Below are 18,946 nucleotides of genomic sequence, written 5' to 3'. Positions count from 1 at the left end.
ATTCCTGCTAATACTTGTCTGAATATTTCCATTAATTCACATACACACACACACACAAAATAAAAAAGTCAGAACATTGACTCAGGATTACACTTTGCCAAGAAGGTACTAGTTTAATCATTTTTGGTTTGGGTATAAGATAACAAAATCTAATATTAAAAGCTGCAAGTGGGGAACAAATTCTTGCAAGTTATATAACCAAGTTATATTTCAACCTTTAATTCTAATGAAATTGTGGAATATAGAAAGTAAAATAGGTTTGAAATTCAGCAAACCTTCATTTTTAATGGAAAAAGGTGGTATGATTCAGCCTTAGAGATGTAACTATAAATGTCAAGCTTGACCAGCTGATTCTAGAATAACATTGCTCCAAGTGTTTGTTTTGCACATGCATATGATTACAATAAATGCCACTGTGATTCCCCGTTTCAAGAGACTGAAGTTGCACAAATACTAAAACAGGTTTTGGTGTTGGGACAATACACAAAAGTAAAAGATATGCCAGAATATTGTTCAGAAAATGAATTTCACCCCATGACTTCACATGCACAGAGAAATAGACACTAGGCATAATCTCAGCTGTAGTACAAGATGTTCATTTGTCCATTGACTGATCTGAAAGCAGAAGTAAATCAGTAAATTCATGTGGTACAAAAAATAACATACAGTGAAGTTCTCTCTGAAAAGTACTACAGAAAGTGAGACGTCTGTTGTGTACCCTGAAAAACATCAGAAAGTATTGTTCTATTTCAAAGGCAAAAGGAGAAACAAGTATACCTGTTAGTACTTCGCATGACACTTGAAAATACCAGTGATCTACATAAATACGTGACAAAGAAACAAAGCTTTCCCCAGATGCTCACGCTGACATCCTGTGCTGCAGATATAATAGAAACATCAGGTGTTTTTTTTTATAATTTTGACAGGTAACAAATCAATTGTGTTCTAAGCAACAAATTAAAACTATGTTTTCCTGTTTTCTGTGTCACTGGCAGCAAGAGCCTAAAGCAAATACATCTTTTGAGGGCTTCATTGGTTGATTCTGACGTACCCTGATGAGAAATAATTGCAGGTCCCGTACACACATTCAAAGCATTTTGTAAAGTGGCTTTCAAAGATGGACATTATGGGGTTCTTTATTTGTCTTAGACTCCTCCTGTTCAGAGCTGCTGCCATTCCTTGCACACCTTAGTGAGAAGTGTCTCTGTGTGGAGCACGGGGAGCTGCCTGGCTTGCCAGCAGCAGCACAGGAGGCTTCAGAGACCCAAAGGCAGCCATAGCAGTTAAATATCCTTCAGCTGTAAGCTGAACACTCTGACAGAAAACATCACAGGAAAATCCATGGAGGAAGGCTGGGAACTCTTGCTATGCTAGAGAGACCCAGTTCAGCCCATGGAGACAAGCAAGGGAGGAGAAGTTACTGCAACAGGAGAAAGAGCCTGCAGCAGACTCAAGAGGAGGCTCCAGGAAACTAAGGGCACTCCAACACATGCCTAATGGACCCCAGCATGATGAGAACCCTGAGGCAGATTTCATGCATGCAAGGTTTTTCTCTGTGTTCACTGCATCAGTTATGTCTATGGTGTGCAAATGACTATACATACTGGCCTTTCTGGATACCTCAGAAATTGCAGCCTCCACATGCTCCTGGATCAGAAGGCATGCAAGAAAAGAGCAGTGAAAGTCCCAGGAGTTGGTGTGGTCAGTATTCACTGTGAGGCCCAGGACAACTCACTGCATGGCCCTATACCTGCGAAGGACAAGCAGCAGCCTGTGCCCAGGAGCTGTGTCAGGAAGGTCCTGATTCTGAAGAACCTGATTTTTCTTCAGGAAAGAAGAAATCCTGCATTTTATGCCACGCAGAAGAAATTTCAGTGCAGTTTCACCGGATGATGTTTCACTGGAATTTTGCCTTGGTATCCATACTAATGAAGATACTTCGCTGAGGGGAAAGGATTTTATTCACACTAAATATTACAGGCAGGCAGCTTGTTTGAGCACAAAGAACCTCCACACTTTCCACTGAAACAGTCTTATAGTCAAGAAAAGCTATCAAAATAGATCCCATGGCCCATCAACCCCATACATTTCAGTGACTGAAAGTACAGGCACAACTGTCACACTAGGCAGGTGGGTTTTCACTAGTCCACTGTGAAAGAAAATGTGTAGAAATATATTTGATCCTTACTGGCATTTCAGTTCCTATAATGCCACCTCATTGACATAAGAAAAATAAGTCTTTCTTGGTGAGCTTCGGGTAAATTTTACCTCCTTGATCCTGATGGAAATGTAACAGCTAAGTGGCTTCATTATCACCAATAAACACAAGGCCTTGCTATTTGCCAACAAGTGTTTTGAGTCAAAGAAAAATGTTCAGTTCTGCTGACTAGGAGCTCTCAGGATTTCTAGCTAAAAGGCCATAAAATATAGGGCTTGGAAAAAGCTGCTGGAGCTTTAGGCTAACCTTATGTTTTGCCCTTTGATTTCAATACAGACTAGAAGATTTGGGGCAGTTTGAGGGCAATGAATATTGCAAGCATCAAAATGACCTTCTTAGAAAGGAAAGCATTTGCCAGTCTTTCAAATTTATGCTTGATCACATCAGCAGGTTAAATGTTAGTCATTTCATTCAAAGTAGGTGAGTAGTATTGTGCATTAATGCAGTTAGCCAAGTGTGAAGTAGACACTGGAACAAGTTGTTGGCACTGCTGACCCACAAGAGATTGGAAACTGGTTCTGATACAGGTGATAGGATTCCTGATACATGCTCCATTTACTCACATTTTAAGTGTTAATGATATGTTTTTAGGAAGAAGCAGCTGTAATGAAATATACAATGCTTCAGAGAATGTAAATACCTGCACAGGTTACAGTATTTTTTAATCTGAAAATGGTTCCGGAGTCATTATGGCATTTCTTCAGGAATCAAGAAAAAAAAAATGTTGAGAATAGTACTGATGAGTTTTTATATGGGCGGATTTACTCATCTGTCTAGCCTAATCATAAGGAAATTCAGTTTCTCTGAGTCTGTGTATGTATGTGAATATATAAACACACACACATATATATATATGTATGAATATTTAACAAGTATTTATGATGTGACTCTTCAGTTAGAGGAAGAGCTGTACAAACAGTTAACAATAGCTTGAAATCTTTGTTGTAACCAAGTGGGTCACGATGAGATGCGTAGAGGTTCATATATGCAGTGGTTACCATAGTTACAGTCCCTTTAATGAGCAACTAATCACCTTGTTCTCTGTCCAAGACTTGGGTACTTTGCATATTTGCCTTTTCACCCACATCAGACAGTATTTCTTCCCTAAGGGAACTCAGAAATATAGTAATATTAACCCTCCAGAGCAAAAGACGCTTTGACTAGCTAATCCCAAAGCCCTTAGGGAAAAGAAATACGATTTTCTCAGAAGTGCTGAGTTTACATGAGCCACCAATGTGCAGTTGCAGCCCAGAAGGCAACTCCATACTGAGCTGCATGAAAAGTGTGGCCAGCAGATCGAGAGAGGTGATTCTGCCCCTCTACTCTGCCCTGGTGAGACCTCACCTAGAATACTGCATCCAGTTCTGGTGCCCCCAGCACAAGAAAGATGTGGACCTGTTGGAATGTGTCCAGAGAAGGGCCACAAAAATGATCCAAGGGCTGGAGTACCTCTTATGAGGACAGGCTGAGGGAGTTGGGGTCGTTCAGTCTGAAAAGAGAAGATTCCAGGGGACCTCACAGTGCCCTTCCAGTACCTGAAGGGGGCCTACAGGAAAGCTGGGGAGGGGCTTTTTACAGAGGCTTGCAGTGAAAGGACGAGGGGTAATGGTTTTAAGCTGAAAGAAGAGTGACTTAGGTTAGAGATCAGGCTTAAATTCTTCAGTGTAAGGATGGTGAGACACTGGAACAGGCTGCCCAGAGATGTTGTGGGGGCTCCATCCTTGGAGGTGTTCAAGGGCAGGTTGGATGGGGCTCTGAGAAGCCTGCTCTAGTGGAAGGTGTCCCTGCCCATGCAGGGGAGTTTAATCTGAAAATGGTTCCGGAGTCATTATGGCATTTCTTCAGGAATCAAGAAAAAAAAAATGTTGAGAATAGTACTGATGAGTTTTTATATGGGCGGATTTACTCATCTGTCTAGCCTAATCATAAGGAAATTCAGTTTCTCTGAGTCTGTGTATGTATGTGAATATATAAACACACACACATATATATATATGTATGAATATTTAACAAGTATTTATGATGTGACTCTTCAGTTAGAGGAAGAGCTGTACAAACAGTTAACAATAGCTTGAAATCTTTGTTGTAACCAAGTGGGTCACGATGAGATGCGTAGAGGTTCATATATGCAGTGGTTACCATAGTTACAGTCCCTTTAATGAGCAACTAATCACCTTGTTCTCTGTCCAAGACTTGGGTACTTTGCATATTTGCCTTTTCACCCACATCAGACAGTATTTCTTCCCTAAGGGAACTCAGAAATATAGTAATATTAACCCTCCAGAGCAAAAGACGCTTTGACTAGCTAATCCCAAAGCCCTTAGGGAAAAGAAATACGATTTTCTCAGAAGTGCTGAGTTTACATGAGCCACCAATGTGCAGTTGCAGCCCAGAAGGCAACTCCATACTGAGCTGCATGAAAAGTGTGGCCAGCAGATCGAGAGAGGTGATTCTGCCCCTCTACTCTGCCCTGGTGAGACCTCACCTAGAATACTGCATCCAGTTCTGGTGCCCCCAGCACAAGAAAGATGTGGACCTGTTGGAATGTGTCCAGAGAAGGGCCACAAAAATGATCCAAGGGCTGGAGTACCTCTTATGAGGACAGGCTGAGGGAGTTGGGGTCGTTCAGTCTGAAAAGAGAAGATTCCAGGGGACCTCACAGTGCCCTTCCAGTACCTGAAGGGGGCCTACAGGAAAGCTGGGGAGGGGCTTTTTACAGAGGCTTGCAGTGAAAGGACGAGGGGTAATGGTTTTAAGCTGAAAGAAGAGTGACTTAGGTTAGAGATCAGGCTTAAATTCTTCAGTGTAAGGATGGTGAGACACTGGAACAGGCTGCCCAGAGATGTTGTGGGGGCTCCATCCTTGGAGGTGTTCAAGGGCAGGTTGGATGGGGCTCTGAGAAGCCTGCTCTAGTGGAAGGTGTCCCTGCCCATGCAGGGGAGTTGGAACTTGATGATCTTTAATGTCCCTTCCAATTAAAAAAATCTGTGATTCTGTGATTAATTTCCCACCTTACCACAGCTACCAGAAACCCTAAAAGGCTGCCAAGAAGAAACATACCTTACATTTGTATTGCCACCTATCATTGAATTAAATATCAGAGATGGGGGGGGAAGAAATTCAAATTTGCAAGTGTTTAATGAACAGCCTGCTACAAGGCCCCAGAAATTAGCAGTTCCTAAGATTAGAGACAGCCACAGGCTCTGTGTGCACATACAGTAGCTTTTTCCTTCTCTGACATTATGTTTTTTGCAGTAGTAAAAGATGAACTGTGACCCCAAAAGAGGAAGGGATTGGAGAGCTCATATCCAACAGCTGGGATGCTGTGCCTCTCAAAATATCTGCCAGCTGCTTTTGGTACCTCACTTCACTGATCTATCTAGTTCTTTACTTTAGGTAAGAAGGACAAGATTCAGAGGCATAAACATAGGTGCCAAATGCCCTTTCTAGGCACAGCTGAAACCAGGTTACTGAAACCAGGTCTCATCCTGTCAAAATCTGCCCTGAAAGGCTGGTAGACACAAATACCTCAGCACCCTGAGCAAGCATTCTTTTACATGGGGAGCAACAAGGGAAGTTTAGGGCGAGCAAGTGTCACAGCACATTTTACCTCTAGTGAGTAGGACACTCCCTCAAGAGGTGGACAAGTCTGCTACCAAATACCCTATTCTCATGGGAACAAGTCACCTGAAGAATGGTAAGTATATTTGAATAATCAGCTGACCATTTAATGTCACTTAGTAAATGCAGTAAGGCATCTTTACAGTTTCTGTCCTTCTGCATTTCAAATTATATACATCAGTGTCATTAGTCAATTTTGACAGCATGTTTTACTGAGTCCAAGCTAAAAAGTAATGTCCTGGTTTGAGCCAGGATTAAGCCAATTTTTCTTTTTACTGATTTTTTTTTTCCTTCAGTAAGCTTTATTTTAACTAGCAACAGTGTGTTCTGCTAGGCTGATAAGACAGAGGAATGTTTTTCTAACTACTGAGGCTTCAAGGTCGCACCTTCACTCTGCCAGCTCAGACACTATGGGGAGATCTGTGACCCCCTTGTAGGAGGCTGAGTTAGACAGACAGCAAAATTTGGCCAAAGATATTCCATTCCATATATCTACGTAAGCTCAAAGGAAGGTCAGAGATCCTTCTTCTTCTTCCCTTCTCTTCCATCCATGGCCGGTGTCCAGGGAGGACTCTGTTCATCCATCACCGTTGACCCTTAGGCTCGAGCTCTCGTGACCCTCATCACTCTGTGCTTTCTCCAGCAGCAGCTCCGGGATTCCTCGGGACTCTTCCCCGTTCAGGGAAGTGCTGTGGGAGTTGCTGGGGTGGGGGGAGGCGAGAGGCTTTTGCCCATACCTGAATATGTATCTGTATATAATTGCATATATTCTCTTGTATCATTCATTAGTGTTTTAATTAAAGCTGTGTAGTTTAGTTTTCAATCCAGCCAAGTTTCTCTCTTTTTCTCTCTCTCCTTCCCTACCTGGGTGGGGGGGGGAGGGGATCGAGAGCATTGTTGTCGGACCTGAGTCAAACGGTGACAAGTAACCAACTGCAACTGCAATTTCATGCCCCTAAACACCATGTACATCTATTGCTTCTGTGAACTGCAACTTCCAGCTTTTTCAAATGAACTTATAGACAGGCTTAATGTTAAAGAAAAAGGGCTATATTCAACATAGATTTTCCTCAATTTAAAAGACAAATTGAAATTACTCATCCTTGGCCTTTGCCTCAAGGAAATGAGGTTTAAAATCACCAAGGGCTCAAGTCTGTGTGTGAATATCTACATGTTTGTCTCTATCTCTGTGTACTCTTCCTCTTTTGAACCTATTGCCATTTATCAGACGGATTTGATAGAGTTTGATAGAGTTGAACATACTGTCTTAAATGCCATAAAGATGTTAAGATAAACCTTATCTTTAACACCTTAGACATATTCTTCATGCCTTCATATTCACATTTATACCCTATGATTTTTAACAGTTTTAAGAAGATACAGAGTTCTGTAAATATAGGTGGCCAGAAAGAGAAGAAACTTTGTGCCAGTGCTGAGGCAAAAATGGAGTTGTGATTTCAATCAGTCTGCACTAGATAATCCACATGCAAGACACAAGAGAATTGGTTTAATTGGTTTCAACAAAGAGCAACATTTTATTGAAATTCTAAAAATAAAATGAAAATACAATAGTTGTATTATTTTAGATTTGAGACAGGGAAAGCATGGTTATCAGAATAGCAAAGGTTTCTCACTTCTCTTAACAAATAATTTGTTCTTTGGAGGAATAAGTTTAAATCTAACATGTCAGTTCTTGCACATAAGAAATGCCACTGTAAAACCTGACAAAAATATAACTGAACTGTCACTGCAGAAAGTCACTGCAGTCTCTGGGGCTTTTTACATCCTTTGGGAACAGCATCACAGAGCAGAGTTTCAGGACAGGACACAGACAAAATAGCTCCTCTTTTGTTTTACCTTCAACGACCTTATTCTTTGTATTCTCAGTACAGCTCTAGCAGCCCTTATCACAGGAAAGACATGGAGATGTTGGAGAGGGTCCAGAGAAGGGCCACGAAGATGATTAAAGGGCTGGAGCACCTCTGCTATGAAGACAGGCTGAGAGAGTTGGGGCTGTTCAGCCTGGAGAAGAGAAGGCTCCAGAGAGACCTTATAGCAGCCTTCCAGTACCTGAAGGGGCTACAGAAAAGCTGGGGAAGGGGCTTTTCACCCCAAGAGAGCAGTGACAGGACAAGGATAATGGTTTTAAACTGAAAGAGGGGAGATTTAGGCTAGACATCAGGAAGAAATTTTTCACCATGAGGGTAGTAAGGCACTGGAATAGGTTGCCCAGGGAGGTTGTTGCTGCCCTCTCACTGGAGGTATTTAAGGCCAGGTTGGATGAGGTTTGTGCAGCCTGGTCTAGTGTGATGTGTCCCTGCTCATGGGAGGGTGTTGGAACCTGAAGATCTTTAAGGTCCCTTCCAACCTTAACCATTCTATGAATATACATAACTAGCATATATATTTTTAATATTGTTGAAGGTAAAATTAAGGTTAGTCTGTTCAAGTTAGAGGCCTGCAGTCTAAGTGCTGAGTGGTCCACCTTGGACTGAAAATTAAGATACATAGAGCAGAGGATATCATAAATACTGATAGGAGCTGAGTTGGGGAGACACTACTGTTAAACATTCTATATTTTGTTCTTTTTTTTTTTCTTCATTTGTAAATGGTCTACTTACACAACAGTAAGAGTAGTAACAGTAGTAATAGTAAGAGCAAGTAGCTGATCATAAAGGAATACTGTGCTAACAGGAGAAAGCTAAGGCAACGCTTTGTATAAATGTTCTCTTAAAAGACCATTTTCCTTATAAGCTAAAATATTTCTTTTTTAGCAAATCAAGAAAAAGGAAAAAAGAGCATTTCAGACCAACATGTATTACATACATATTAGCCAAAGAGTGATAGACAGTTGCATGAGCACAAAAAAGATATTTTAAGAAAATTATAGCATCATTAATTTCTGAAAAGGTTATTGTCTTTGAACATGTTCTCCTTTGTTCAAAGGCCCTCACTGAGAGCCGTAATTACTTAAAACAATAGTAATTATGTTCCATACAAATTGACACAGACAGTGAACGTGTTGATAAAGCAGGTGGCATCCTGTCCTGGTGTTAGGATTTCTCTACCTAGTGAATTAGAGATACATTTGTTTCTACAGGAAGATCTAAATTGTACCTGCCATTATACCTGTTTCTCTGAATGTCAGATATGTAAGAATATGAAGTCTAAACTGCAATAACAGACTGATCTTTGCTAGACCCTGCTTATACAAATTCCCTGCATTGAGAAGATGACACTTTGCTGAATGCTACTAACAAGGCAGCTAGTAAGCTCCCCTCTGAGTGGTAAAATAGACCAGTAGTTGTCTATTTGCATATGAAAGACAAAAAGCAACAATTCAAATAATCTCCAGATTATTTATTTCACCATTGCAGTCCTACATATGATTTGCCATATCATATTAGCTTTTTCTTGTTAAAATATTACGCACAGCATAACTGTTTCTTCCAGATATGATGTGATTTGCAACATGAATGAGCGAATTGTAGATTTTACAAACTTCTGCTCTATTTAAGGTAGGAAATGGGTAACTGGATTGCAGATAATTTAATTCTCTATTATCTTTTACCTCGTGTTATCACTATGAACATCAAATAGTGCTCTTTAATCACAGGGGCTAGCAAACAGGCAACTGTGCTGCACGGATGGCTGCTGGGGACAGTGCACGCTGCTTACACCTCAGTTGGCCCCTCTAACAAGCTAGCAAACTAATACCACTCACAGGCATGTGCAGAGCCTTTTTGTTCTCTCCTGCCTTGGTGGAAGGACTGTTAGCACAGCAAATCACCACAACTAAGGCCATGCATCTCAAACACCAGCATTCCCACTCCTCTGCCAACAGGTCAAGGGTGTGAGCCACTGAGGGTTGGGGTGATGTCCTCCCCTGTGCCTCTCTTACCCATGGGGATGATGAGTTCCAGAGTGGAGAAATTAACAAATGTTGGTACCATCACAGTAAGCTCACAGCAAGACCAATAACTTCTGAAAAATCTGGTGCCTTCCACATCTGCAAATTTTCATCCTGAGCAGTAGTACAGTATAAAGTAATGGAGAATCAAGTCTCACGTCCCCTTTCTCCTCATGTGCTTCCTCATCAGCAAATGTTTGCTTCTTGTGGAGAAAAGCAGGAGCAGATTCTGCCGTAAAACATCATACACAGCAGAAATAAACAGAAACAGTCTTTGCTCCAATTATGGCTTTCTCCATTAAAACCTGGTGATTCTTCTCACTTTATTTGCACACCCAGTGGCCAGGAGGAAGGGACATCCTGCCTTAAGGTAGAACCTTTTATCAGGAAATTGTATGGCACTGATAAACCTGATCTATTTGCAAATGTATAATCTCAGCAATACGAGAAAGAGGAGACAATTATCTCAGCAAAATTCAAGAGGGTACTTCTTGAAATTAAACACTTTGTATTCAAATTAAAATAACAAGCCAGTTAAAAATATATAAGTAATAAAATGTATCCAACAATAAACCAATGTGAATTTGGCTAGAACATACCTCCCAGGTATCTTCCCTTGCCTTGCAAACAGCTCTGAAAAATAGAAAAAAATACTAACAAAACAAAATGTGAAGTTCTTTCATGCTTGGCTGGACTTGAAATTAGCTGCTGTCATTTCTTTATTGACTCAGCATCTTCACACAATGCTCTTAGTTCAGCCTCAGCTTGTAAATATGTAGCTGGCTTCATACCTATCCAATAGCTTTTCTAAACGGCTGTATTTTTACAGTAGATAATTTTTACAGCATCTTCAAAGCTTACTTTTTCCTTCATTGGTCCTTTTTGTGAAATATCCTTTCACTTTCATCAGGGTTTAGTATCAATTCCAGTTCTGTTTCAAATAAGTGCAAACAAACTTATCTTTTACACAAACGTCTATCAACTCCTCAGAATGTCTTTACACTTAAATAATAAATAAGTAATTTTCCTTTACCATTAGCAGACTTTGAAAAGACAGCCCTTGCTGTAAGGAAATTGTTTGGTCACTGGCCAACTGTCAGTCCAAGTGACCACAGATACTGTGTCCTCAGATAATTTCTTTCATTGGAACAGAACTGGAGTGCCTGCTCAGACTGACACATCACATATACACCATCTCAGTATTCAAACACAATGTTGAAAGAGAGTTTTCTGGTGGTTCACATTAAGACAAATAACATTAGCACCTACACATCTTAGAAAACTTGGCTAAAGTATTGAGAGATTATCATCACTGTATTGAGAAAAAGCACATTTGAGATAGAAATTCCATCACCTTGCAGTTGCACATCTGTGTTAAAATTTGGAGATTCTAGACAAAAAAATATTTAAGGTAAGAAAACCAATGTCTCCTCTGTAAAAGGGTTTAAACTAAAGTCACAGGCACCTCCAGAGACTGGCAGAGGTTAGACTCTGCTTTACCTCACAGGTAAATCACACTGAAGCTCAGATCAGTGAAGAAGCTTTTGTTTTAAGAAGGAAACCTCTGAATAAAGGGAAACTAAGGAAAATTTAGTGACCTATTTAAAGATTCTGCCTGGGTTTTGGAGCTGTCCTGGCTTAGGCGGCTGCCAGCATAGGGATATTCTGTATGCTTATTTTTTATGTGGATGCCTCACTAGATCTCATCTCAGTCCTCCTGACAAAACCCTGACTCACTTCATCCTGATTCTCAGGAAATCATGAATGGCATTATCCCAGGAAGAAAGCCAAGTGCTCAGAATGGTGGTGCATCAGCAAAACTCAAAGAAACACATGTAGCTAGGAATGTAGATCTGCATCTATCCATCAAGATTATTTCTGTATCCTTCCAGGCAATATAACATTATGGTACATTTTAACTAAATTTAAAAAAAAGATTTTTAATTATATACCATGGTCAAATTTTATGAGAAGAGTTTTGAGGGAAGTATACATTAGAAAAATACAGTTCCAGAAGGAACTCTAGGACTGCTCATTACAGCTTCTTTGACTAACTTTAATTAATTTGGAGTTGCAGAAGCAATAAATGGCCAATTTCCTAGCAGTCCTACTATTTCAGTCTGAAAAACATTGATCAAGTATATTCACAGTCTGATGCTTATAGGGGAGTTACCATTCATTCCTAAGTGTAAATTCATTAAAAGGAGATTAGGGTATTGCTTTTCTGGAATAAGTATGGACACCTGCCTTTTCACAGGTAGTCTACTGTACCACTGAGCAGATGCTCACTGTGAGTGTAAATTGGTGCCCCTAGTGTAAGCAACAATCTGTAATGCAGTAGTGTTTGAAATCCATTTGAGCTTTTCACAACCAATGGAAAAAGAAACTGGCTCTATATATTTCAAGGAATAAGTAAATAAATTATACTATTATTCACTGGCTACTTGTCTGCATTTGTTTAATTCAGGTAAGTTTAAAGAAAGCCACTTTCTACTTTTGGGCTTCCAAGTACAGTCACCTTCAAAACAGCCATTGAACTGGAATTACGAAAAAAAAAAATTAAAAAAGAATGAAAACTTAGCAAACTGGGGATAAAGTGAAGAGAACGAATCATCAATCATTTACCTTCTCCTTCACGTAGTATGGAATCCCTAATGTATTAGAAACTAATTAAATTATCAGATAGCTGTCGTCTTTCAAATTTAATCTGCTGGGACCACACCAGCAGAGCTTCTGTCACAAAAAAAGGCTCCCAGTCCCCCAGCTAGCTAGTACTAGCTACACTAGTACTCCACATCAGCTATGCTTCAAATTCAGCTTTCATTAATATAGGTGACCAAAACCAGTTGATTGCTTCCCAAGATGAAGCCTGACCCCTGTCTCACAGAATGGGGGTACCAATCTCTTCTTATACCTAGATGCATTTAAAAATCTAATAGAAATAGAAGAGCAAACCATTGGGGTTTTTTTATGCTTATTAAAGCTATGAAAAGTAATTATATCAGCTGGACCACCCTAACATCATCTCTTCATCCATTTAGTACAGCTAGAAAAGAAAGCAGCTTTGTCTTTGCATAGCCTGGCACAACACAGTTCTACTCCAAGGTGTATTCTATTAGTACTGCTTTTATTCATAATTATCTGTGGTGAGGACTCTACTCTTATCCACTGTAATTTTTGGAACTTTAAAGTTTGGTTCCATAATTACCTTTCTTGGAAATGCAGAAACAGGCCCCCTGAATCCTGGAGCATACTACATTAGCCAAGCATCAGAATAAAAAAGCAGTATCAACAAATGAACTGAAGATGAGAAGATAGTTTCAGTGGTTACATAGATCCTGAGCCTTCAGTTTATATAACTAACATAATGATATCTAGCCTCATGGGGGATGTGTATGGCTGGAATTACATAATTTTTGAGATGTCATTTGGTGACATCTCAGCTGCTCAGTGCAGAAATTCCACAATGAAGTTGAACATTTTTATATTTCTTAGAGTTCCTCAATGCAAATTAAAAGCATTTAAAGTTCCTCAGATCAGAGGCTGGAATCCCTTCTTGGTTCTTGGTAGACAATGTTGACACAGCATACATTAGCACAGCAACATATGAGGTTACATGCCTGTCAGGACCTTCCTGCCTTGATGGCACTGAAGATGAGATTAATCAAATTAAATCAGAAAAACACTCATATGTTTAATTTCCATTCACCATCAATAATTGCCAGTTAAATTTAAATTAGTTCACATTTTGGGTGATAAAGATGTCTTCAGTGGAAGTATTTGACTACGTGTCAACTCAGGGAAAACTGGGCTATTTATGGAATGTTAATGCTCAGAAAAGCACATATTAATCTTTTATGTATTCAGAGTCCCACTGTTTTACAAAAATGTGTAATTCTCAAAAGAAAAAAAAAAACCAACCTGCAAATGAAATGTCTACTAGATACGTAACAGCTTTATGTGCTAAACTGATCACAAAAGAGAAAAAATGGTGATACAGTGGATGAGCTACCTCTGAGTGCAGAGACAAGGTCTTTGAATATAACTCTGAAATAGCTTTATTTTTTAAAAGATAAGGTAACACAATGAGCAAAAGTCAATTTGCAGTCAATGTACAGCATGAGATGTGACCCTGAGATAAATAACTAAGTTATAAAGCTATAAATACTCAACTGCTCAGTAGTGGTCTCACCATGGACAGAAAAAAGGGAAGCTCAAATCACACCTTCTTCCATAACATGGCTTTGATCATGCTGTGATTAATCCAAATGATTTGCATGACCTAAATGAAGGAGACCAGCTACAAACTCAGAAATAAGCTGGAGGTTGCTGACTAGAACCTTAGGCCTTCTCCAGACACCTCAAAGCTGGGTGCCTTTATTCTTCAAGCAGTGTGCCTGCCTGCTCTGTCAGCAGGTTGGATGCTGTCTAGTTGCATTAGAGTGGCTATGGGCCCAACCTAATAAATCCTGCCTGTCTGATTACTGATTAGCCTGGGGTGAGCAATGCACTGTCTGGAGCTATGCAGCTTTGGCTTAGAGCTGGCTCACGTTCAGCCAGCTTGAATTCTGGAGAGAGGCAGCTTGCTTCTACTCACAGAACACTACATAGATAGACCAAAAGCCAAACTATTCCCTTTTTTCTTCTCTGGAATTTACAGGCTTTTCACTTGTGCCTGCACAATGGCACAGCTCTAACTTACCTAATGCCCCATGGCAGTGAAGGGTATTCCCCTGGGACAGGACAGATCTGCTGAAAATATTTAACCTGGACTTCCCTCATCCCACTGGCATGCCTGAACCTTTACATGCAAACCCACCTGTTCACAGAAAATGTTATGTCAAGGGACCTCATCCTATCCATTAAGTGCAGGCTAAAAATGCCCACATTTTTGGTTTTGCACATAAACCTGTGCCTATGTGGGACTTTGGAGGAAGTTGTCCTTCAAATGGCCTGGCAGCAGATCCACTAAGCCATGATTAAGCAGTGATAAACATTTTATAGCCACAGGAGTGATAATCCAGATTCAGCACCTCACTGATCTGTCCTAATTAGAGTCGGTTCACAGGGCTGGGGTTGCAAAGGGAGCTCTTACTGACTTGCTTATCATCCTTAGATATTGTCTGTGTCCACACTTGGTTGTTGTGTGCTTTTTTACTATCCAGAATTCTTCTGTGGTTCAGATAAACTCTTGAGTTAAGTATATCCCCTTCTGATGCCAGATAAAGTAAAGGCTTACAAAAATAGGAGCGATGAGAATTTCCATGCCCAGCGTTGGATAGAACGCTTTGTTGACGGTCATTCTCTCCAGGATTTTAGGTACCACATTAGCTCATCTAGTCAAGCTAAAAGAGATTTTTGGTGGCTGTCCTGAAGTTAAAATGCTATGGTGAGAAGATGCTCTTGAATCACTGTGTTTAAATCACAGCCATCGGACCTGTCTGCCAAGAAGCTACCCCGAAGAGCCAGGAGTATCATGCAGCACAAGCCAGACACTCCAGAGAGGGAGCAATGCAGGCAGTAACTGCATTGCTACAGGCACGCTGCTTTGCTGAGATTCCTGTAGTGCCTGCTGACTAGTGGGAGTTTCTCTGCCTGGTGCTGCGGCATCACATGCCACCTCAAGGTCTCTGTGGTGCATTCAGTCTGCTAGGGCAGAGACAGCTGGGATTTTTTAGAAGCCATGGCAAGTTTCATATTTATATCTACACTACGTTTCACCAAGTATGACACAGTCATACTTGTATTACTTGTATTTTTCTTCTCTGTTCCCACAGTATTAATGCTGAAGTTTCTTCAGGAATTGTGAAGTCCATTCCCAATTTCACATGGTAGGACAGCTTTACACCGAAAAAAAAATTGAAAGCAGAGCATGTGGAGTCTCCAAATTTAGCTTTTTAAATTAAAGCAATAGCCCATGACAAGCAGTGAATTTCTTGAATGGTTATTGGAGACTGTGGGGGGCATTAAAAGCTACAAGACAGAAAGCCAAATGGCTTTTTAAGCACTCAAGCAGAGTGGAGCTGAACTGGAAATTAATTACCTGGAATGTGTTATTACTACTGTAACATGCAATTCAAGCACCTAAATGAAACAAGACAGGTTAGGTTTTAAATATCAAATAATCTTAAAGAAACATGAACTAGGAGTATTTCATAAAGGCAAGCATTCTACAGAAGGCTTATGTATAATTTCAGACAGCTCATCCATAATTTTAAGCTCTGAACCTTGAAGGAGAAAACTTGCTAAATAGACTGTTCAAAGCTATATCGTGCACCTTGGTCATGGTCTCACTGAATATTGAGGAAAGTAAAATGTTTCTAAGTAAAAATATCCAAGGATATATTAAAAAAAAAAAATAAAAAATAAAAGTGTTTAGTTAGACTTTCACTCAGCCATGTATTTAGAAAATTTATAGGGGGTATCATTAATTACACTATAATTTTGTCCAAATTTTCATGTATTTTATTTTAGATTAGAAACATAGGCCAGAAATATCTAAAGCCACTCTCAAGCGGGTTTAAATTGAATGTTAAAGTTGAGATTGGCCCAGCTATCTGTGTGGATGAATAAAGCATCTACAAGATGGGAGATTTGTGGCAATTTCTCTTTCAGGAAGGCACTTGACTGTTTTAACAATCTTCATTCATATTGCGCAGAATTTCCCTCATCATTGAAAGGAAGACCATTAGAATCAGGAAAACACAAATAGATGAAAATGAGAAGTCTTTCCTAAATAGTTTTTCTCCTACTTTTTGACAAAGTATTCAACATTTATCTGCTATCGAGTTATCTGAAGAACTGCAGATTAAGAATAACTCACTGTAGCTTTGGTAGGCCACTGCTTAAGAAAATATGCACGATCAGTGGGAAACATTCATGTGTGGAAAGTCCCTTCATTTCCAATGCCATTGGTAAGGATGATGTAGATTCACAAACAGCTTAACTAATATGCAACCTTTGTACAAACAGACCCATTAAGTATTAATCTCTCCACTGGCAAAAATTTTGTGGGTATAGGCTAAAACTACAGAGAGTTTTAAGCACCTAATTGTCCTCATTACTTTAATCAAGAGCATTTGCTTAAGCTGTGGGTGAAAAGGTCTCCACTTGCCCCCAGCGTCCCACACTGGACTTAGACCTAATGCATTGCACCCCCAAGAGGTTGCTCTGATGTGGAAAGTGTTCAAGGCCAGGTCTAGTGGAACATGTCCCTGCCCATGGCAGAGGGGTTGCTGGATCCAGGCAGCAGTGATTAGACATTTTAAATAAATAAATAAATAAAAAGTAAACATCTTTGAAGTCTTTTCCTGCTTTTTCATTTTGCATTTGCAATATCTCACTGCTTGGCAGCTAATTAGTGTCATGCTGAAAAACAGTGCTGTGAGTCAGTGCCAAGTGACAGGGGAGGGGAAAGGGCTGGAGACTGGTTCAAGCACACAGACACCTTCATCTGCAGCCTGACCTTCCAGCGTGGGGACGGGAGGGATCTGACTAAGCAAAAGCACAGTGATTTCTGATCTACTGGCAGGTCACTGTCGTGATCATGGTGCTTTCAGTGTTTCTCTCCCATCTTTTGCAATACTTTGCAAGCATGAATTTGGAACCAAAATAATGAAACAACATAATTAGATATTTATTTTAACTCTGTGGGCCAGCATGTTGGCTGAGGCTTGGCAAGTGACGAAAAGCGCAGCTGCCATGTTCAGCTTTGGGAGCAGCTCAGCTGCACTGTGTGTCATCAGTTCCCATCCTGCTCTCTTGTTTTAATTAGACTCTCTTGCAGGCAACAAATCACTGATATTCTTCCTAAATGCTGCAAGTGCCCAGAGCAAACTGTGAATACTAAAGGAAAAACAAAGAGACAAACTAGATGTTTGTGCTCTTTAAGATAAGAGAGCTTTGCAAACACAGTCAGAGCTATCAAAATAGCCGTGTTCAAGAGAGAGGTGGCATGGTATTATTTCAAAGTTGTCAGGCAGAGGTACTTCTGGCAGAGATACTGGTAACAGACAAGAAAGAAAAGGAATGGCAATAGGGATGTGTTGTCAGTGTCTCCTTCCAGTCAGTGCAGAGTACCACAGCCACTTTAATTTTAAAATCCCCAACTGTCTCACTTTTTCACCAAAAGCAAGAGACCACATCAACTTCACTTAGTTATAAAGAACACAAGAAAATAATTTCTTTAAGTGGCACTACAGAATACTCTAGACTCTTGAAGAAAAAGCACTCTCCTTTGCTTTTATTCATCCCTCCTCCGCCCTCACAATTAAAAAAAAAAATGCCCCCCCCAAATGAAAAACCCTAAACTTCTCTTCCTTTTCCAAGGTCTTCCTATTCTTGAAGGGGAAGCCTTCAAAAGGCAAAAAAAAAGGTATGCTAATATTACAGTACTTGGCTAAACTGCATTTCTTTTAGTACTGATACTGTCAAAGATTCAAATATGTCCTCCATCACTAGTAGATCCTGAATGGAAGCAGTCCAGATAACAAACAATCATTCCATACCAGATTGCAGCATGTATTTGTAATCACACTATTAAAGTATTTTAAGCACTGTAACAGCTACTTTGCTTCAGAAAAAGAGTTCCATACATGATGTGAAAAAATCCATGGTAGCAGGTCTCATTCTTTGAAAGAGGTGGAGGACTCTCATCTTTCAGTGTTTATAACTTGGCTAAGACATGAAAAGCATGTTCCACTCCTCTTACAAGTGCAACAATAAAATAAAAAGTATTTCTAAAGAAAAGCCACTCACAAATCAGCAGACCATTTGATATGAAGAACTGAACAACTTGTACGCTGCATGAGCCATATTGTTTCAAGTTAATTACAGAATAAACAGCAGATCTGAAGGATGATTACAGATGAGGTGTGCACATAGCAAGATTCCTTAATTTGAAATGATATGGGAAAACAGAAGAGCAGTAGCTTTTCTTCTGAGGATGTGGAGACAAGGTCTTGTAGGAATGCACTTGTGGAAGGAATAGGAAATCACAGCTAATGAAGATAAGCAAAATACTGTCTTGGGGATGTCAACACCTCATTTTAGAGAATATGGGACTGCTCATGTGAGTAGTATCAATTGCATGATCACAGAATTGTTCTGATTGGAACCTTTAAGATCATTGAGTCCAACCATAACCTAATTCTACCAACCATTAACCTAACTCTACCAAGCCCAGTGCTTAAACCATG

This window comes from Chaetura pelagica, unplaced genomic scaffold (assembly GCF_000747805.2).
Source record: "Chaetura pelagica isolate M959 unplaced genomic scaffold, ChaPel_1.0 scaffold189, whole genome shotgun sequence".
Taxonomy (NCBI): domain Eukaryota; kingdom Metazoa; phylum Chordata; class Aves; order Apodiformes; family Apodidae; genus Chaetura; species Chaetura pelagica.
This window is presented reverse-complemented; position numbering follows the sequence as displayed.